Source organism: Muscardinus avellanarius, assembly GCF_963383645.1.
Source record: "Muscardinus avellanarius genome assembly, chromosome: 1".
Taxonomy (NCBI): domain Eukaryota; kingdom Metazoa; phylum Chordata; class Mammalia; order Rodentia; family Gliridae; genus Muscardinus; species Muscardinus avellanarius.
This window is the reverse complement of record NC_137786.1, coordinates 71829604-71854101: the sequence shown is the minus strand read 5'-3', so window position 1 is coordinate 71854101 and position 24498 is coordinate 71829604.

Sequence of the window (24498 nt, the reverse complement as noted above, 5' to 3'; positions counted from 1 at the left end):
AATTCCACTTAAACTATGTCCCTTAAAATTAAAAACTATAATAAAAGACATGTGATCACTAGTTTTCAGAATCTGTGCTTAGAGAGAGAAACATGCCCATGAAGAACGTATGAGGGAATATTTTGAAGTTCTGGAAATGTTCTGTATTTTTATTTCAGTGCTGCTTATATTACTCTATTTGTGCACCTAAAGAGAGTAGGTTAATTGAGTTTAAAAATCAAACTGTGTGTAAAAATCATACATACACAATACAAAAGAAAGAACTATATAAACAATTTGAAATATCCAAAACAAAACTTCTGAGAAAAATTTTCATTGAAATTAACTATAACAAAAAATATGCATATAACTAACTACACAAATGTAAGTTACTTTGTGAACTTTAATAAAATAAAAGCACAGTTTTAAAAATCAAGCTTCATTTTCTCACATAGTTATTAATTTCCTCAAATGTTAAGAGCAGCTATCATCTACTCATTTAGGAAATCTAGAATGCAATATAATGTTATTAATCATAGTAATTATATATTAGAACTTTGGAATTGCTAATCTTATTTTTCTACTAGGGTAATCATTTATTTTATGCGTATACCTTTAAATTTATTATGTACCACATAAAAATATACACATTTACAGGATAATATGCGATGTTTCTATGCAGACACAAACACACACACAAACAATGATTACTGTTAAAATTAACATATATACATATTGTACTCTTCAAAAATGTAAAATTTATTTGTGGTAAAAACTTTCAAAATTATTTTTTCTACATTCACATTATATTGTGTACCTTAAATACACACAATGAAGTTTACTTAAATATAATGACACATTTTTGCATTTTAAAAAACTATGCTTTGTTTCAGATATTTTATTTTCTTTTTTTTTTTTGAAGATTTAAAGAAGTTTATTAGAAAGGTAGAAATACAGAAAATAGAAATACAGCCCCATGCCAAAATGGCATGAGGGGGGTGACTCAAAATGAATACACCCTGTTTCAGATATTTTAAATGAGTATTTTTCTTATGTTATACATTTATCTATTTATTTATTTATGTGCTTATTTATCTATTTATTTAGTAATAGGAATTGAACCCAGGAGCATTTTACCTCTGAGGTTTACTTCCAGCACTATTTTACATTTTTACTTGGAAACAGGGTTTGACTAAGTTGCTGAGACACCAAGTTTCTGAGGCTGGCTTCAAACCTGTTATCCTCCTGTCTCATCCTGCCAAGTACTAGGATAGCATGAGTGCCACCATACTCAGTCTTTGTGTTATGTTTATAAAGGTTTTAGTGTCATTTGAATGATATCTTTGTATCCCAGATTTAAAAAAATATTTTTTGCTGATGCATTGTAATTATACATCATAATGAGGCTCAGAGTGATCGAAACATGCACGCACACAAGCACTTGATATATTTCCATCTGGGTACCATTGTCATCCTCCATGCACGTATTATTGAGACTGGAACTGATAACTTTGTATATATCTGTAGGATTATTTGAACTGTACCCTTCTTCCTTTTCCCTTCCACATCTCTCTCCTCAAATTTCTTTCCTTTATCCTGCTACTCTTTTCACTCATTTATCTAAAGTCCTTTTTGTTTCCAAATTTCTCATGACTTCTGTATATGAGAGAAAACATAGGGCCCTTAGCTTTCTGAGACTGGCTCTCTTAACATAATAGACTCTTGATTTTTGATTTCATTCAGAAATCCTGGTTTTTTTCCCTTTTAAAATTAAGGTCTTTAATATTTTAATGAAGTTGGTAATTATTTCTCAGGTGAGAAGAACTTGGCTAATCAATTTCTTAAGTGAATTCTACTATCATTTTGACAAAGTAGAGAATGTTATATGATACTTGCTTTAATTTCTAGTCCTCTATGCTTAACATAAGTAATCTTTTATTAATTGGAGCTATAGTTAAAATGAGGCTGCAAAATATTTCCAATTGGCACAAAAACATTATCATTTTGGCTTACTTCTAAATCTAAGGCTTTGAAACATTTATTTTATATGTATCTTTTTAAATAAATGCTATTGTACTTATTTTATCAAGTCATTTGTCCATTAATATATCTTTAATAGCCATTGTTGAGTGGTACACTATAGTTACTGACCTAGATATTACATGAACATTGATTACTAGACCCTCTCGTGGTGCTTATCCCACAGTAGTTGGAGAAAAAAAAAACAAATTAGAAGGCACTATTTAGCAAACAAGATACTTTCCAATTGAGAGAAGTGGCATGTTGTAAATAATCAGGTTAATTCGATAGAGAGGAACTGAGAAGAGAACTTTATATAAATTAAGCAATTGTAGAAATTTACCCTGAAGAGCTAGGGCCTAAAGTAAAGAATGGTAAGGAGTGAGTCAAGTGAAAAATTAGAAGAAAACTATTAAAGTTAAAGAAAAAGCAAATGGAAGTCCCTGAAGCAGGGAAAAACAAAGAACAAAAATAGGTGCCATTGGAAGAAGCACTATGAAGTCCTATCTCTTGAAATGTCACTGCTGCTTGAACAGCTGGGATGAGCTGATAGGAAACCTTTTAATTGATGGTTCAAAGCCTGCATTTTACTCTAAGTGTAATAAAAAGCAATGGAAAAGTTTTAAACATGGCATATATATATTTCAATTACATTTTAAATACTTCCAATGAGCAAGGAGGGAATTGGAAAAATCAACTCAGTAGTCATTGCAGCAGTGGGTTTGAGAGGGGACAAGATTGCTTGTCCCAAAGTACTGGCCATGGGAGACAGAGGAAAGTCTTTAAATCAGGGTAGGTCTCAGCCAACTTTAGACTTTTAACTGAAGTGCTGGGCATGTTACTTAAGCTTTTATGAGAGAGTCCTTATAGACTGCCATTCTAAATTGGGGACACTGATCGTTGTTGTTTCCATGTGCCCTTAAATCTCATCTACTGGAAACTTATTCACTAGTGTACCGTATTGATAGGTGGAATCTTTAAGAGATGGTGAGGTCATGACATTCTGACAGTCTACCATCCTGAAAGAATGGGTTTGGTTGTCCTGAGATTGCATTTGTGATAAAGCTAGTTCAGCGCTCTCTTGCTCTTTCTCTTTTGCATCCCCTCACCCATATGAGGCCTCCCACCCTGCTATGATGTGCAGGAAGGCCTTCTCAGATGGAGCCTCTGGATCTCTATACATGTAGAAAAGATATTTGTGTAATCAGTTTTGGAAATTTTCTGTAAAGGGCCCTTGCCATTATGTGACACAATCTCTAATCCATAAACTTGCTTCTGACTGCGGTGCATTTCACAAATCTGCTACTTCCATACTCTACTTCTATACTGAAACTATTTATGAATATTTATATACTCACACTGAAATGCACACAAGCATTTTTTATTGTTGAGAAGAAGCAACCACATTCATGAATCAACAAGTGAACCTTCCATCCAGGTCCTAGTTTATATATTATTCTCTAATAAAAAGAATCATAACTCCTTGGAAAAATGGTTGCTTCTAAGACTGAGGCAGAAAATGTATTGGATGAAACTTAAGCATCTGTCCTGTCAGAAAGTAATACCCCCTTCAAAAATAAAGAATCCTTCTCTTTATGAGGGCACAGCAAAAGAAAATGGGATACAACTAAGAACTCCAATGGCCAATGCAGGACAATTTGAGTAACAAAATTAATAAAATAGAATAAGATTTGAGCTAAAAGTATAAATATTGATAAATACATATTAGTATAAATGAGTGAATAAATTGGAGAAGAGAGAGATCTCTCATGCAAAAATTTTACATAATTTAGGTATGCACTCTTCCTTAAAGGAAAGGTACATAATTTACCCCTAGGTGGGTTATGCACAGTGACTTCCTTCTAATAAGTGCAGTATGGAAAGGAAAATAAGAGTAAGTTTATAGTAGAAAAACGTGGTAAATACTACCAGATGGAGGTGATCAACTTCAACAAAAAGAATTATGTTGATATCTTGGTGTCGTGCTTATATAGTTGGTGTGATATGGTGAAAAACGCATTTACTCTTGTGATGAAAAAAAGCAGAGCATGCTAATAACATCAGCAGAAAATAGAAAATTAAACCTGTTCTCTTTTTCTAGGATACACTTTCATTAATATATTAAAATAAATTCTTCTAGTACATCTTCATCTCTGTGCATCAACCTTTCAATTTCTTATAATCTGCCACCTCACCTTCTCTCATTTTACTAGTCTTTCATTTTTACAAGGCCAGGCTAGTCCTATGGCATGACTGAATATCCAGGTTTTAAAGAGAAAGTAGATGCATGCAAAGGCCAGGCTAAAACTGCTGCATAATTACTGGATTGGCCAAATCTATCACAGGGCCAGTACACATCGGAGGAGTTAAAATAGACTCGACTTGGTAATGAGATAAGCTTAAAAGTCACCTTGTAAAAGAACAAGATTCAAAAAGAGAAATAACTGTAGCCATTTTGATCATCCTCTATACCTGCCCATGTAGAACTAATTCATTAGAATTTTAATTTCAAGAACCTTTTGTATCTGACCTTGTGCATTAGTTTTAATATTAAAAGACAGGTACAATACCTACATGGTTTTATAGGATGTGATATATAACTGTAAATTAGCAGTACAATAATTTTTAAATAAAGTGTTTTCATTTTTTAAATGCAAGATTTGTGATATTTTTCTAATTCTTTTAAAAATTGAACATATCAAAATACTTTCAGCAATAATAAACCTCAGCATAAATCAAATGACTATGATTCCTTTATCCCTTGATTTAAAGGCAATTTAAAGTATTTTTGAGGTCTTGGTTTATTATTATTAATGTGGCAATAGTTATTATTGCAGCAGACTCCAGATAACACTGTAAATGGGGAAAATCTGAAATATATTTTAAAATTTGAATTAAAGATATATATTAGTTAAATAAAAAAGAAATGATTTTTTACAACAAATGAATATATAAATTATTGTTTAGTTCCTCATTCCATTTATCAGCATAGCTTTTAATGACATTGGGAATCAAGTCCCAGAATTATATAGAATATAATTAGAAATTTCAAAGCTAGTATCGTGGTGCACACCTGTAATCCCAGTGCCTGGGAGGCTGAGACAAGAGATTGCAGGTTTGTGGCCAACCTTAGTAATTTACACTGTCTCACCTACTGGACTTTGTTTCAAAACAAAAATAAAATAGGTCTGGAGATATAGCTCAAATGTAGAATGTCCCTGAGTTCAATCCCCAGTATTACATACAGAAAGAATGAAAGAAAAAAAACAAAAGAAATGAAAGAAGGAAGAAAGGAAAGAAGGAAGGAAGGAAGGAAGGAAGCAAGGAAGGAAGGAAGCAAGGAAGGATTGATTCATCTTTTACCAACCTTATCATTTGTCAGTCAAATCAACATATATGTCAATTAGTTATATATAATTTTCATATTAAGTAAAAATTTGTAAATATGGCTGGGTGAGAAATAAGACTACCAAAAATATTAAGAAGCAAGTATATGTCCTTAAAGATAAATCCAAAAGAAGGAACTGATTTTTTAAATAGGATCTATAATATTTCTTTAATGGTCAGAACTAGAAGTACTTTAATTGTTACTAGTAATGGTAATAATTAATTTTTAGTTATTATATATTCAGTGGAGAGATTATTTGGTAAATATCTGAAAATCTTGTTCACCAAAAAATGAATGAGTAACACAGTGTCATATATGTCCCTCCATGACTGATTATGCTGAGCTTCTTATGCTGACCAAGCTTAGAAACTGTCATTCATATTAAATTAAAATGAAATGTTAGAATCTGAGAAAATTGAATTGGCTGATGAATAAGGTTCTAAATGTCTCTTCAAGTGATAAGAATAATTAGAATTCTCTGGCACATGGCAACTTCTTGCAAATTAGAAATGATTAAGCTTGTTTTGTCATGTAGAAAGATAAAATTAACATTAGTTAGCTTGAAAAGGTAGAGATGAGCCTTAATATTATTTCATATGTATTCTGTTTCTCACAATGACAAGAAAATATTTTAAAACTCAAACAAGAAATTTTTTAGGCTTAAATAACAAGGAAAATTATCTTTTAGCATTTTTAGTCTTAGGATTTCTTATATCTGAAAATATCATCTGTGGTTTAAATTTTTATTTTGCCCTCATTATTCTAGTGGGAATTATTTTTCATGAAAAAATAGTATGTTGAAATTATGTGAAAATTATTTTCCAAGCCCATGAATTTAGATAATAGTTAACATAGACTAGTCTTAATTTTCTCTGTGGACAAGTATTATTAATTTGATGATCCTATAATATAATAAAAACACTTTTAGTAGAAAAAATAGTTTGGAGATGAATATGTGGATTAAGTCCTACTACACTGCTTACTTGAGTAAAATATCTTAGACTAGTCATATAATTTCTTATCCTCAGTGTAACATTGCAGAATATGAATACTGAAAATATTTTCTCATTAAATATATTTTATAGAAGTTTTCTGAAGAGAAAGAGAATTGTGTATCTTAAACCATCTTGTAAAATAAAAACTTTCGATTAATATGAATTTCGATTAATATGCCCTTTGTTTTCTCATTTCACTTTCCACACAATTATAAAATTTTGAGTTGATAGCTATTATATATAGTTTATTATGACAATTACTTTTATTTCAAAGAAATAAAAGTTAGCATCTGGGATCTTTGTGTGTGTGTGTGTGTGTGCCATATTTTTAACTTTTTAGTTGTGAATAGTTGATTGTCTAAGAAAAGACTTATCAAATGTCTTTTAATAATGTGTTAATATATATGTATTGGCTTATTTATTTATTTATTGTGGTACTGGGGATGGAACCAAGGGGCATTCTACTAGTCCTATTTTTTATTCTTCTTTGGAAACAACGTTTCACTAAATTGTGGAGAGCCTTGCTAGATAGCTGAGGCTGGCCACAAACCTGCAATCTTCATGTCTCAGCCAATACTTGGCTTAGTATCTCTGAGGCTATATTCATAAATTTGAAAATTAGTTCAGTGTTGCTGCAAAAATTTTTATTTTCATTTGAGGTACTGAGATGGAACCCAGGGGCTTTCTACTTCAAGGTTACACTCCCAGACCTATTTTTTATATTTTATTTTGAAACAGGGTCTCACTAAGTTGCTGAGAGCCTCATTAAGTAGCTGAGGCTGGCTTCGAACCTGCACAATCCTCCTGTCTCAGCCTCCCAAATACTGGGATAACAAGTGTGAGCCACCACGCCTGGCTGAACTCCTACTTATAACTTCTAAACTACATAGGAATACATTTAAATCTGTCTTGATATTTTGATTGCTAATAGACAGGGTTACACTTTTCCAGGCTGACTTTAAACTTCTATACTCAAGTCATCTTCCTGCATCAGGCTCCCAATGACTAGAGTTACAGGCATGGAACATTGCACCTAACCCAATAATTTTGAAGTATATTTTTCTCTTAATTTTTCTTAAAATGACAGGTAAATTGAGTATCACTTTAAATTATTTTAGGTAAGTCAGGTGTGGTGGTGCACGCTTGTAATCCCAGCATTTCCGAGGCTGAGTCATGGAGAATCACAGGTTCATGACCAGCCTCAACTACTTAGTGAGACCCTTTGCAACTCAGTGAGAACCTGTTTCAAAATAGAGAATAAAAAAATGGTGCTGGGGGTGTAGCTCAGAGGTAGAATGACCCTGGACTCCATCCCCAGTACCGCTATATATAGCTATATATATTTTTAAGTAAATTTTAATAATTGATGAACTTTATTTTCTAAACAGTGGGTTCAATTTCTTTTGTTCTTAAATTTATGAATAACAAACTGCTATATTAAAATAGATGGGTATGGTAACACATACCAGTATTTCTAGTACTTGAGAAGCTGAGACCAGAACATCACAGGTTCAAAGTCAGATTCAGCAATTTAGTGAGGCCCTCATCAATTTAGCAAGAGTCTATTTCCCAAATAAATAAATAAATAAATAAGTAAGTAAAAAGGGTTGGAGGTGTACCTGAGAGGAAAAATGCCCCTGGATTTGATCCTCAGAAACAAATACACATCACACACACACACACACACACACACACACACACACACACACGTACACACACATACTCTCACAATGTTATTTAGGAGGAGAAATATCTTCTCTTATTAAAGTCATTTGATTAAATAGTAAAGAAATTGTTCACTTAATAGTCATTTATACAAAGAAGAACAAACTAGGAGAAAATATTTTTATGTTTCTCTTTCTTTGGGGTATGCCTTTTTAAAATCATGATACTTTTTTTTTTTTTTTTTTTTTTAGTGGTACTGGGGTGGAACCCAGAGGCTTTCTCCCTCCAGGCTATACTCCCAGACCTATTTTATACTTTATTTGGAAACAGGGTCTCACTAAGTTGCTGAGAGCCTCACTAAGTAGCTGAGGCTGGCTTCGAATCTGTGTGATTCTCCTGTCTCAGCCTCCCAAGCGTGGAGATTACAAGCGTGCGCCACCACGCCCAGCAAAAAATCATGATACTCTTAAATCATGATACTCTTAAGGGTGAAAAGTTTTCTTAAAAGAAATAATTTCATCACTGAAGCAAACCAACCACAGGGAGTTTGTTTTATTTTTTAATCTTCTATGATTAATCAAACAAATCTCATCAATAACCATACCACCTTCAGTTTGGACTAATAGACATTTTAGCAGTGTGCTCATTAGTAAGTTAACTTTCATAAAGGGAAACAGCACAGTGACAAAGTTCTCTGCATTGTGTTGTAAAACAAACTTCTCAAGTAAAACGTGAATTGTTTTTTCTATTTGGAAAGAAATTTAAAGACCAAGGGTATATTTGTACAAATATAGTTTCCATTATTTTATTTTATTTTTATATTTCCTCCCATGAGAATAAAAGATAGCTTTGCTTCTACATTAATAGAGTTCTAGCAGATATGACAATTGAAATTTGTTAGCAAATAGTACAACATTCAGGTACTTGTGTCTTGTGAAAATATCTCCAAGTTTATTTAATCATCCTTATTTTAGCAAAATTTTCTAGAAGTCAATTTTATTTTTCTTTTTCCACAGACATTGAGCAATTGAGCAATGGGCTGTGAAGTTGTAACTACATTTCTTCATTTTCCAGTACACCAATACACACAAGTTGGACAAGGTTCTTAACATTCCTTCTGCAATAAAAATGAAGTTGAACCACTGTCTACAAAATGCTACTGTTACAAGAGGCCCTGAACTATGGAAGGCAGACAAGCATGAAACTAGATTTTTTTCTTCAGCTTTCATTTATTACTCACTAAGAAAAATGTTCAGAGAGGTAATATCTTTCTTCTGGTATTCAAATTCCTATTAGTCTACATCTCAGCAATTTAGATTGATAATGTAAATTTTTAGTTCCACAAATATATGATTTTTAATTAGTTTTGCATATAAATTTAATTACAATTTATATATAAATAATTTATTTTCTTATGAATATCTTACATGTTAGTGTTGGGTTCCTTCTTTGTAAGTTACTGAAGAATTCTAAAGTTCAATCTGCAATATTTTTAACCCATTAGTATTATTAATTTATTAATTGGTTTATTTAACCCATAAGATTTCAATTCTTAAATATTTCACTGAAATTCACACAGGTGCATCAAAATAGGTTGAAATCATAACCTAGGGCTTATGCACTTTATATTAATATTATATTAATCATTGATTAATGTAGTAATATTATATAATTATATTTAATAATCATTTTATATATGTATTATGTTATTTAATCATATTATATACTTTATTTAAGTTTTTATACATATTCCACATCTGAGTTGATGGCACAAAATGTTTTAAAGAATTAGACACCAGAAGAACATAAACAATTAATGATATTACTAAATGCTTCTTCTGCTCCAAAGGCATTTGGACTCTTTCTTCCCCTCTGGGAGGTAACCAATAAGCCTTCAGAATGCCTTTCCTGATCAGATTATATTTGATTGCTTAAGGGGCTTTCATCTAAGCAACCTAGTTTGTGCTAAAAATGTAATGCATAATGGTGAAGTATTGCCTCAATTTTTTTTTCAGGTTCTCTAGTTTAAACCCTGAAAACAGAGACTCAAACAATCATCCTTGATTGATAACACTCTATGTATGATGTTCTATTATTGCTGGAAACAAATAAGTACTGTCTTCTTAATTACGCTGGGAGGGAAAACATGAAAGCTATGTATTTTGGTGCCTCCTGAACCATATCCTCTATTCATCTTTCCTCTCTGATTTTAAGATATTTTTGTCATAATAAATTGTGACCATGAAAATAATGAGTTTATTGAGTTCATGATAAGAAATATTTTACATTCATGGATACTGAAAATGTTGCCTTACAAAAACTCCCATCTGAAACAACTATCACAATAAAATATTAGTAAATAAACTGGGCATGATGGTGCATATCTATAATCCCAGTACTTGAGAGGCTAACACTGGAGGATCAAGGTTCAAGTCCAGCCTCAGAAACTTAGAAGGACCCTGTTTCAAAATAAAAAAATATATTTCTTGGGGATGTACATTACAGGTAGACTACACCTGAGTTCAACCCCCAGTACCACAAAAGAAAGAGCAAGTGGTCATTTTTATTTTGTTAGCTAAAGTTTTATTAATTATATTTGCCTTTTCAGAAAACCAACTCTTTAGTTTCATTGACATTTTGTATTGTTCTTTTAGTATATATATATATATATATATATATATGTATATGTATATGTATATATATGTATATGTGTATGTATATATACATATATATACACATATATACTAAATATACTAATATGTATATATATTTAGTTTTGTTCTGATATTTACTACTTTTTTATACTGCTTCTGAATTTGAGTTGTTCTTGTATTTCTAAAGCCTTTAGATTCATTCTTTGGCTATTTAAGTTCTCTCTTTTTGTTTTCTGTAAGCACTCATTGCTATATATTTCCATCTTAGTACAGTTTTTGCTGGATCCCACAAATTTTGGTATATTTCTTTTTTCACTTAATTTCAGGACATTTTTATTTCTCTTCTGACTTCCCCACTGGCTCCCCTGTTCTTTGGATAGTATTTTGTATACCTTCCATATGTTTGTATGATTTCTGCAGTGTTATTTTACTCTTGATTTTTTAGTTTTATTTCATTATGATCAGATAATATGCAAGAATCTATTTCAGTGTTTTAAAAGGTATTAAGACTTACTATATGCCTAATATATGGTATTATTTAGAAAAGATTCCATGCTGTGACGCTCTCATCCCTACTTCCTCAGTTAAAAGAGTTGGTTTGCTGGGCGTGGTCGCACACGCTTGTAATCCCCGCACTTGGGAGGCAGACACAGGAGGATTGCGCAGGTTCAAAGCCAAGCGTGCTGGCTTAAGAGACCCTGTTTCCAAATAAAAATATAAAAAAATAGGTCTGGGAGTGTAGCCCGGAGGTAGAGGGGCTTCCAAGAACCCCAGTACCACCTAAAAAAAAAAAAAAAAAAAAAAAAAGAGTTTGTTTTCCTTAACTGAGGAGTCCAGTGTCAGTTGCTGGTGTATTACACATGTCTTGCTTTGTTATTCAGCCTAATCTCTGAATTTCACCAAGTTTTCTGTTCTCTGTTGTCAATTTCCAGGGCTCACCATGGCTACTCCCCCTCCTCACACAGTTTTATATCTGTTCCTTTGGTTCCGTCCCATCAGGAACAGACTAGTGCCAGGTGTCTCTCTTCTAGCATCTTGCCTCTCAATCTAAGCTCTTACCCAAAGAACCTATCTTCATTGTTTATTTGTCATGATTCTCAAAACAAGCAAAATTTTAATGACTATAAATATTATTTAATTCTTGTTTGTTAGGAAATGATTTTTAAAAGACTATAGATATTCTAAATATGATGTGCATTAAAATTCCAAAGTATTGTTCATCCCAATCACTATTGTTATTTTACTTATATGCAAAAAAGGAGCTGGATATAATTCCCTCCATCAGTGACTCATTATTCATTTCCTTACTTGCACTAATTAGATACAAGTCTTGATTTATTTCTGATGCTTGTACTTTCACCTCTACATTTTTCTCTCACATTGAACTCTATCTGCAATCTAGCAGAAAATGTCAACTTATTTAATGTAACACTTTTAAAACATTTTCTTATTTAAGAGGCATAATGCCAGTTTACTGTAACTAATATTTCTCTGTTAATAGAAAGTCATTTTATAATTCTTTCGGGAAGAAAAAATGGAAGTCACTACCAAATGACATCTGTTATTCATTTTCAATAGCTTTTTTATTAATCAAGATCTAGATTCCACTATCAAGTTTCTGTTTTATCTCCAGTATCTGTATAATTTAGCCTTTAAAGTAGAACACAAAATTGGATTGGTTTTAAAAGCTTCTTATCACTGGTACTATAGACCTAAGTGTCACATGCCTTCCAAACTTCTTTGCACATGCATTTAGCAAAGGGGGGAAAGAAGTATACTTATTTATTCTCAATATCACTCAATTGCAGGATAATTCTATGAATCAGATATTGATATTAAATTTACCGAGTGGGAACCAAAATACAGTTATATATATGAAACATACACTTCTAGCTTTCTCTGTGTACATAAGGAAAAAAAAGATTTTATTTGTTTAAATGATCCACTGGTATGCAGCCATGATCCTTCTGAAATACATAAGAGCCAATTCTTGACCAAGTCCAATGGAAACAGGCACAAGGAAACTGACTCCTTGTAGTAACAACTTAATCTATGCATCATTAACTGAATCCTAGACCCAGGCAAGTGAGCTAAGGGTAACAATCCTGTAGATTCATAAATTATCCCAAACTACATCCTTCATCTATATAAACAACAATGTTTAGAGCCCAACTGTATTGCTCCTTTGTATAGATAAGGTGTTTCTATCATAAAATCAATAACCGAAGGAAGAACACAGGCCATAGTTGCCTACTTGCAAATAAGTCAGTATTTCTACTCTTTTATAGAATACAATACATTAATTATAAATAGGTACCAACTATCCTGAAGGACTCATCTGAGAAAAACTTTAAAAAATGTCTTTTATTTTGTAGAATATTAAATTTTTTCTCTATTCCTCTTCTTACATTTCTTTCTATAGGAAGAACATTTTTGTATTTTTTATTTAAAATTTTTTGGGGGTTCCTGGAAGCCCGTCTAACTCCGGGCTACACTCCCAGACCTATTTTTTTATATTTTTGTTTGGAAATAGGGTCTCCTAAGCCAGCTCGGCTGGTGTCAAACCTGCGCGATCCTCCTGTCTCTGCCTCCCAAGCGCGGGGATTACAAGCGTGCACCACCACGCCTGGCTTGGACAATACCAAGTTTGAAAAAGTAAAACAAAATGCTAGCAATTCCATAATCATTAATAACAGTAAAAGTTATGCTATGAGTGATGTCATAGTCTGAAGTATTTTTTAAATTTTCTTATTGGTGTGTTATAGTCATATATCCTAATGGGGTACAAAATGGTAGAGGAATACATGCATACATCACTCATTTACCCCTTACCCAATTTCCTCTTTATTCCCTCTAACTCCCTCTTTCTCATGTCTGGCTTATTGATTGGTTTGTATATTTTTATGAGTGTACATCATGTACATTAGAGACTTTTCCTCTTTCCTTCTCCTATCCCCTTCAGTTAGGTTGCTTTATTTGTTCATTTATGGTTTTCCTTCCTCATCTATAGTTCCTTCTATGACTTATTTATTCTTTATCTTCCAAATGTTAGGAAAAGCTTCCAATTTCTTATTTTTTGTGACTGACTAATTTCACTTAGCATAATTTTCTCCAGTTTCACCCATTTCCCTGTAAACAACACAATTTTGTTCTTCTTTATGGCTGAGTAAAATTCCATTGTGTACATATCCCATAGTTTTGTAATCCATTCATCTGTTGATGGACATCTTGGCTGGTTACATAGTTTGGCAATTGTGAATTTTGAGGCTATGAACATAGTTATGCATGCGTTTGTTTGATAGTTTGGTTTTCATTTTTTGGAGTAGATACCCAGAAATGGTATTAAAAGTGTGTTGTCCCTGTAGATTTTAATTATCTCATTCTGAAGCTGAATCATAAAAAAGCATTTCTTTTATTTCATCTACATTTTCTTTCTCTGAAAGATTATTCTGAAAGAATACTCTGAAAGACTACTGAGTTGTACGGCACGCGTGCACACACACACACACACACACACACACACACACACACACACAATCATCTCCCCAGCATCCCTCTAGGATCTGATCCATATAGGTAGAATATGAGATAAATGGTTGCCAAAAAATTAGAGCAAGAGTTTAAAAGGAAGATAATCTAGAATCTTGAGCAGAAGCAAAGGGTAAATAGTGTCAATGAGAACAATTTTTGTTGGAGGAGGTAGAGACAGAAGTTCAGGAGATCATTTTAATTGTCATCAAGAATCCTAACTTTGTGAGTGTGAGTGTGTGTGTGTGTGTGTGTGTGTGTGTGTGTCACTGGGGATAAAATCAGGAGCATCTCACCACTGAATTACACCCCAGCCCTAATTTATTATTTCAAGCAAGGTCTCCTTTAATTACCATGCACTGGTCTCAAACATTTAATCCTTCTATCTAAGCTTCCCAAGGCGTGCATTTACAGGTGTTTGCCAAGGTACCCAGCATCTCATTGCTTTTATCAAACAGGTGCATATCTATGTCATGTCAGTGAGCAATCAATTCAAATCTTCTGTATTTTTAAATATTTCTTGGAGCTGGGAGTGGTAGCACACCCTTATATTCCCAGTATTTGGGAGGCTGAGACAGGAGGGTCATGGTTTGCACAGCCTCAGCTACTTATTGAGGCCCTTTACAACTCAATGAGACCCTGTTTCAAAAATAAAGAATAAAAAAATAGGGCTGGGGTGTATCTTGGTGGTAGAATGTCACTGGGTTCCATCTCTAGTATGTGTGTGTGTATATACATATACATATACATATACATATACATATACATATACATATACATATATATATATATATATATATATATATATATATATATATATTCCTTGGAAAACTCCCAGCATCTGAGTTAGTATCTCATGAAAGTCTCCTTGATGAGATCTTTCTTATGTCATTTCTTTAACCTATTTTAAAACTTGCAACTGTGTCTTCTTCAATTCAAAGAGATCACTTCTGCTATATATTACTATGAGAACTATGATTCTGAAAGTTTTGCTGTATTTGAAGAACAAGAAATAAAAATAATTTCTCTAGAAATTCTGATACTAGGAAATATCATGGGTTAAATGGATAAGTGAATGAAGGTTGCAACATTTACTCATTCACTATAAACTTTTTTGACTAATTCAAGCAAGATATGTTAGCCTTATCAAAGAAAGCACTTTTGAAGAAGTAGTTAATACAGAATAAAAGCCTTATGGTTTTGATAGAATGTTGAGATACATAATAATTATTTCATTTTAAAAAATATAATATTGACATAAATTCTTTTTATCTTTCACTTTTATTTTTGTTCTTGCAAGAACCAGTTGCTATTATCTCAATGTGAGCCTACTAATTAAAATAAATATCAATATCAAACTGTGCTAGCTTATTTGAATTAGGTGATAAAATGCTAATTACCTTCTGTTCAGTATTTATTTTCTTTCAATTCTATATTTATGATATGGAAACATAATTATTTTAAATAAAAATTCCTAACATTTAAAAATGAGCTTTTTATAAGATAAAGTTTTACATCTCTGAATTGCATCATCAACAGAACCCCATGCTTAGGGAAGGACTTCTCAAGATGATAGTGATTTTTTTTTAATTTTGATGAGCAAAACCTGATAAAAATGTAATTATCATAATCTTCAAATGTTTTGATTTTAACTTTTATTTATACATTGCTATTTAATGTATCACGTGTTTATGTCTTCTTTCTCTTCCTGTGTATTTGTAAAGTTTCAACTGGTGAGTCAAATATGGAGTAATATTTGATAAAATTATCAAAATAAGGCTATGGAAACTAAAAGGACCAAAAAGGGTTTAGATAGGCAAAAACGAACTATTCATACTTCTGGGAAGAGGACAAAACTTCTGTGTGAAGATCAGCCGCATGCCTTTGTTTTCTATTTCCTTTCTTCATTTACACATTCATTCATTCATTCATTCATTTCTTCAATAATAATTCATAGCATGCAAATAATGTTCTAGACACCACACTAAGCTTTTAGCATACACTGCCAAATAATGCAGTTATCTACAGTTGCCTCCAAACAATTCCATTGAGTCTATGACATATGTGTAATGGATTTAATATATACCTGCATTGTGCATTAAATCCTCACTGTCTATAGGAGCTCATCCATTACGCAGGCTGTTGTTGAGCAGATGCTGTAAACAAATGATGTAAAGCTAAGTGAGAAAGCACTGACAATGCTGTGACTTACTGAGCCATTTAAAATGAGCAATGAGCCAAAGCAGGAATCATGTAGAGATAGAGTCAATAATGAATACATTATCATACACATTTTCCTTAGACAAGGGTAATAATCATGTGGCATCCACTTCTGTTACTAAATAATTTTAAGGAGCTCCCCCATGGACTCTGGTATACCTATTTCAGGCATAAAATAGAAAGATCTGAACTGCTCATTAATACTATAACTGTTAAATGTTAGATGCTCAGTACCTCTTTCAGAATCCATTGGCTCATTTAAACATTCAGGTGAAAAATGGCAATTGAACATTAGTTTTACATTAATGTGATAATGTACTGGCTAGAAGCAATGTGGCACTTCATTAGTTCATCATATGTGCTGTATCATGACCATTTACACAAAAATAAGTAATTAAATGCCTGTCTTCCTTCACACCTTGCTAGAAAATTTCAAATAGATGAGTAGGATATTTTGTTCTTTGGCTAAAGGGTCACTTTTTATCCTTTTAAATTACATCATTTAAATTTGCTAAGATATATATTTCCTGTTATTCATGATTCTTACTATTTTCAGTTATCTTTTTTTCAGTATTTCCTTATTATTATTCAGTAGAAATATTATATTCAATAAATGGTGGCATCATATAATTCCAATACATTCACTAGGGGAAAATAATAAAACAAAAATAAAATAGTAATGAAGTTGTGTTGTATGTCAGTTTGTTCATTGAATTTCTGTTAAGTATGAAGTGCCAAACACACTCTACTGTTCACCCAGTCTAAGTTCTTAGATTGAAAATTGAATTCAGGTAGGAGACCATTGTTGCCATTAAAGGAATGTATGGTATCTAAAACATTGATAAACATATAAGCTGGTTACAGTGCTCACTGGTTTTCATTGTATTATTACTTGCATTACCATATATATTTGAAATGTTCTATTAAGAATTAAACAAAAATGTATACAAATAATTCTTACAAATGACTATTGCAGATAAATCTGAGAAAATAAAAATTATGTTTTTCACTCACATCTTCTCTAGCACAAATTACCCATCTAATTTAGAAAATACTGGTTTCTTTATGCTTGATACTCTGGGGTTAGATGGAATCTTAGCATCTCCCTGATGGCTGATCGTGATGTAGAGCATTTTTTCATGTATCTATTGGCCATTTGTATCTCTTCCTTTTTGAATTGTCTATTCAGTTTAGTTGCCCATTTCTTGATTGGGTTATTTGTTTTGCTAGTGTAGAGTCTTTTGAGCTCTTTGTATGTTCTGGATATTAGCCCCCTATCAGAGTGGTGGCTGGTAAAGATCTTCTCCCATTCTGTAGGCTTCCTCTTTAGGTTCTTGATGGTTTCCTTTGATGAGAAGAAACTTTTTAGTTTGATGCCATCCTACTTGTTAATTCTTGTTTTAATTTCCTGTGCTTTGGAGGTCCTCTTGAGAAAGTTACTGCCTGTGCATATATGTTGGAGTGTTGAGCCTATGCCCTCCCAAGAAATCAAATAACAAAAATGCTAGCGAAGATGTAGAAAAAGAGGAATACTTTTACACTGTTGGTGGGAGTGCAAACTAGTTCAGCCACTATGGAGATCAGTGAGAAGATTTCTTAGAAAAAATGGAAATAGATCCACCATATGATAAAGCTCTACCACTCCTGGGTATTTTTCCAAAGGGGTTGAAATCAGAGAACTACAATAACATATGCATACCTATGTTCACAGCAGCACAATTCGTAATAGCCAAAATATGGAACCAACCCAGGTCTCCATCAACATATGAATGGATTGCAAAATTATGGGAAATACACACAGTGGAATTCTATTCTATCATGCCATTTGCAAGAAGATAGAAAGATCTAGAGAACATTATGTTAAATGAGATCAGCCAAGCACAGAAAGAGAAGGGACATATGTTTTCTCTAATATGCCCAAACTAGGGAACAATGGGGATACTGGAGGGACTCCAGATAATGGAGGGGAAATGTCAGCAAAGCTAGAATGGTAGGATAGGAGAGGAAGAAGGCTGAGGTTGATTAATGGAGGAGCTACATCCGAATATGTGTAACAGTATGAATATAGCAGGGTTAATCTGTACATTCATTGTTGGGAGGGGGAAAGTGTAATGGGGGTGGGAGAGAGGGCAACAAGCAGAGTCTAAATGTATACCATTTTCAATATGTTCCACTTATAAATAAAAGTTTAAAAAAACTTGAAATAATATAATATAATTTACTTCATTGTTGTATAAAATAGTTTTGATGGCTACTTGTTCTATGTCAGTTTGGCTAGGTTATAGCCTCCATTTATTCCAGTTATTCTTCCAAACAGTAATTGAGATGTTGCTGTCAAGATACTTTTTAGATATAATTTATTTTTTAAAGGTAATTATATTAATCTAGGAAAGGGAGCTGATTCAATTCAAGAATACATAAAACTGAAACTTCCTTGAGAAAGAAAAAATTCTGCCCAATACTGTACTTTCAAGCCATGCCCAAGTGTCTCATTTTATACCTCTTGAAGGTTTATGATGTAAATTTTTAGAGTTTTCAAGCTCTCAAACATTGATGTGCCAATTCCATAAGCATATTACATATATACATATATATGTAAATATATGTATTTATGTCAACACTGTGCTATTTTGTACAAAAGACTTGAATAATTATATATATATATATATTTTATATAAATAATTTCCAGTTCAAGGTTCATCATTATCTACTATTCCTCACTTAACCATATTTCACAGACTTGGCCAGTGTATTTCTACCATTTGTAGTTGTCAAAATCATTTTCTTCTATTAGGTTCTCTTCTTTGGCTTCAGAGGACCTACAGATAACTCTCTGCTCTACCTCAATCCTGCTAAAGGCATGCCAACTGAGAAGAAACATATTAGAAATTTCTGGGAGTATAAAATTAATGAAGAATTACAAAACTTTAGAACATTTGGACATTCTTACATCTTTGTTTACAGATTTATATATCTGAACCTGGGTACATGGAGTTAGGCTGCAAAGTCTTATGTCAGCTGTAATTGAGCATTCTTCAATCACAGGAAATTTCATTGGAATTTTTTAAAATGCACCAGAGATTATAATATATGTAGTTTTTTTCTTTAATGAACAATATTCATCATTTAAATGCATGCTAGAGAGGGCCGGGCGTGGTGGCACTCACTTGTAATCCCAGCATTCGGGAGGCTGATACCAGAGTATCACAGTTGATGGACAGCCTCAGCTACTTAGTGAGGCCCTCTGCAACTCAGTGAGACCCTGTTTAAACAACAACAACAAAAAAGAATTAAAAAAAAAATAGGGTAGGGGTGTAGCTCAGAGGACAAATGCCCCTGGGTTCCATCTCCAAACCTGCAAAAAAAAAAAAAAAAAAAAAAAAAAAGAAAGAAAGAAAGAAAGGAAGAAAGAAAAAATGCATGCTAGAATTTAAGAATAATCAAAATAAAAAGTAATAAAAGAAGGAAAAGAAAGAAGAGGAAAAGCAATGAAGAGAGAGAAGAAAAAAGAAAGTCTATAAAGAGATTTCTTAACTTTTAATCCTTATCCTTATTCTGAGAGCTTTTTTATTTTTTATTAAGTTTATTTATTTATTTATTTATTTATTTATTTATTTATTTATTGGTGGTACTGGGGATGGAACTCTTCGACCTCCAGGCTACACTCCCAGACCTATATTATTTATTTATTTATTTATTTATTTATTTATTTATTTATTTATTTATTTATTTTGCGGGTCTGGGGATGGAACACAGGGGCATTCGACCTCCAAGCTACACGCCCTGTCCTATTTTTTATTCTTTATTTTGAAACAGGGTCTTACTGAGTTGAAGAGGACCTAAGTAGCTGAGGCTGTCAGTGAACCACGATCCTCTGGTCTCACGCTCCGGAATGTTGGGATTACAAGCGTGCGCCACCACGCCCGGTTTATCAGACCTATTTTATATTTTATATGGAAACAGGGTCTCTTAAGCCAGTGAGGCTGTCTTTGAACCTGCGCGATCCTCCTGTCTCCACTTCCCAAATGCAGGTATTACAAGCCTGTGCCACCATGCTGGGCAAGGTGTCTTAATTTTTAAGCTCTTTCATGTTTCAAGTATCTCAAATCCTGCACAGTGACTAAGTGATGTGCAGACATTTATAAACTCACATACAGCATTTATTCTACTTTGTTTTAATGTTAAGTTTCTATATCTTTATTGAGCCTGATTTTATAAAGAGTAAAGATGTATCTTATAAAGGAAAAAGAGGAAGATAATTCTAATGCTACAAACAAAATATGCAATATTCATGTCATGATGTCACTATTTCTCCCAAAGATGAGGAATGGAATAGAGACCTCATTTTACTTTGGCCTTTATATTCTTGAAAATCGAATTACTCTGGGGCACTACTCATCACCAGCTTCACAGAAAAATTTACATAAGCATTGGAAAGCAAAATAAAATATAAAAGATTAAAATATTTCTTCATTTTATATAGCAATTGGGGACCAAAAGAAGAATTTTTTAAAAATTAAGTTGACTTCAGGTTGCTGTAGACTTAGGAAAAAACATTTCTTTCCTGTTGGCCATTGATTTTTACTCTAGGCAAAATTCCATCTTTCTTTCTTGGGACTCACTCTTCAACATGCCTCCAAAATCTGGACAGGACCAAAAGTCGCATTATCTTTTACACCTCATTAGCTTTAACAAATACATCCCTGGCACTTAACACAAACACTGTCTTACCTGCTGTTCTGTTCCTCGGTCTATTGCTTTCCTGCTGTTTTTACAGGTGGTGTTTAGCAGTGTTACTCTAAGATATATCATTGTTGTTACGTCATTGTCACAGATTTGTAAACACACATTTAGGTATATAAATTTGATTAGGAAAAAATGATTATCAAAATACACAAAATTTATGTAGCACACAATGGGAAAAAAGTATATCTTTAACATCACCAACACTTTCCCAGGTCACTGGAAAGAAATGCATATCCATGTTTATACAGCGTACTTCACAATAGTCAAATTATGGAATCAACTCAAGTGTCCATCAACAGAGGAATGGATTACAAAATTGTGGGATATATGCACAAAGCAACTCTACTCTGCAATACAAAACAAAATTATGTCATTTGCACAAAAATAAATGGGGAACATTAAGTTACGTGATACTAGCCATTCACAGAAAGTGAAGAGTCATATGTTTTCTCTCGTATGTGGAAGCTAGGGAGGGATCAGGATACCAGATGGGCTTCAGAAAATGGAGGGGAAACTCCAGTGGAGCCAGTAAGGTGGTCTAGGGAAAGGTAAGGGAGAGAGAATAAATGAAGAAATCACTTCCATTGACTTTATACATATATGTGATAATATCAATGTCAATCGTATTGTACTGTATGGAGAAGGGAAGGGGGATGAGGAGGAAGCCTGAGGAAAGCTACCAAGTGCTGTGTGCATGAGTGTCACTATCATTACCAACTGCATTATAATATGAAACTATAATGCACCAATAAAAGTGCAAATATCATTATCATCTTCTTATGCACATTAATGTTTTACTCTTTCACAGTTTACTAGGAAACAGAAAATATTTAATGCACCAAAGTTTTTTATTATAATATACAGCACTTTACATTAGCTTTATGTATGTCTCTGTAGTTATCTGAACTTCTATCATTCTTTGTTTTAACCCATACATTTTATCAAAATTGAAAACAAATCTTGAAATATCTCATCTTTTGGATAACAGATAAAATTAATGTAGTGTAAAGTGTTCACCAATCTTTTGATTAAAGTAAAAATAAAATAATTTTTTTTATTTTTTATCTCCACAGAGGATGGAGATTTCAGTGGTAGAGCACTTGCTTAGCATACATGAAACTCTGAGTTTAATCCACACCATTTAAAAGATAAACAATAAATAAATGAATTCTCAGTTTCTTTGATTAATTAATCAGTATTAAAAATATTCAATGTTGACCATGTAAGACTGCTCAGACCAGGGTCCTGTCAAACCTACTTCATAAAATTGTGAGTTAAACACTGGAAATTAAATTTGTAAAGTTAGGCAAAGATTCTATTGTTAGAAATAGCAATAATAAAAGCAAACTGTTCATGGGCGCTATAGTTTTTATTGTCCTGGACCTGCTATTGAGACACTCACCACTTCCACAGATGCCTGCAAGGTCCTACGATGACCAGAAATCTGACACACTTCCTTTCTCTTCTATCCTCCTAAATCCTCTGCTCTGGGATTCTCTGTCTTTAGTATATAGCTAGATGTTTCAGGGAGAAATAAACCTTGGCCAATATCATCTCATCACAGACAAAGGAACTATATATCTACAGAGATCATGGGACCCAATTTAATGCAATCAACTTGGCTGCCTCAGTAGGTAAAACTCTTGTATTATTTTTATGATCAATTATTTTTATTTTGTACCACATGCTAAATATGGTAATATTCACTTTCATTATCAGGAAATAATAATGTTTTATCCTTTATTCAAAATTCTTCCTATCCAAAAGAATAAACAATGAGTGAGAAATACACAAAAATTATCATTTCTAAATTGGACTAGAAAAAAATCACCATTGTGTGACACTAAATCAATTGTTTCTACTAACATTCCAGATTCCTTATTTTCCAGTATTTTCAGGGAAGTGTGATTGAAGTTAAATTCTGAAAATAATAATAAAGCAATGTTTTCAATGCTAGTTAATGATGTCATTTAATTCCTCTGAAAATTATTTTATATACTGGCTAAAAATGTGCTTTCTGTCTTTGAGTGGGAGAAAAATAATAGCCACTAAAATGTTTCTACTGGAATTCTGCCTCTTAAGGCTAAATCAAATCTCCATTGGCACTATAAAACTTCCCTTTTCCTCCTCTCCCATTATCTCCAGAACATCAAGTGTGCATCCTTTTTCTTTCTAGAAGGAAAAAACAAGTTATTTTCAGTGTTTATAAATTGGTACTTCCAGAAAGCAATCAATTATTGATTGCATGAGATTTCATAAATAAACCCAAATGCGAGCAGGTGATTAATCATTTATTTCCGGTTCACCTTGAGAACAGAACAATGATAACAAAAACAAAACATCCTCTCTGTTTCCTGTTTATTCTGTTCATGTTCAGCAAATGTATACTCTATGCAGCAGTTACCCCGTAAGGATTTCTGCACTGTTAACTGAGACATTTGGAAAATACTTTAGAAAGAGTATGTTTTGAAAATACCTCCTGTGTTTGTCAGGAACTTCATATATCTACATGGGTTGCTATATCTGCTTTATTTTATTTAAAATAAAGTTTATTTGATTGAGTTGCATCCTTGATTGTTTTAAAAACTTACTTTTTGAACTTTGTAAGATTTTATTTTATTTTTAATTTTTATTTTTGGTGGCACTGGGGTTCCTGGAAGCCTTTCTACCCCCGGGCTACACTCCCAGACCTATTTTATATATATATTTTTAATTTGGAAACAGGGTCTCTTAAGCCAGCGAGGCTGGCTCCGAACCAGCGCGATCCACCTGTCTCCTCCTCCCAAGCGCGGGGATTACAAGCGTGCGCCACCACGCTGGGCGAACTTTGTAAGATTTTAAATCTGTTTTTGGTGTTTTTCTTATCTGTAAAATGGTGATAACATATGCAACTATTTCAAAAGGTTGTAAAATACACAAACACACACACACACACACACACACACACACACACTTTACTAGGTAGGGTTCAACCAGAGAACCAGAAATAGTGGAAAATATTTACATACATATTTACAGGAGGAAATGTCACATATATCCTACCATAAACATTTGTGCATCACACAAATGTAAAGTTAGAGTCTTTGAAAGGCTACTGTCTCCATGTTTGACCATGTATCTCTAATTCTACAGGGAAGACTGTCAGGCATAAATGTGGGATTGTTAACTGAATCAGGTCAAAAGCAGTGAAAAACCCATACATGTAGTTGGAGCGCCACCAAAACTGGTGTCTAGTCCCATTGTCCCTCACGTTAACAGCAAAGGCATCTTCCTGCAGGTCTGGAACTTTTGGACACAGAGCTTG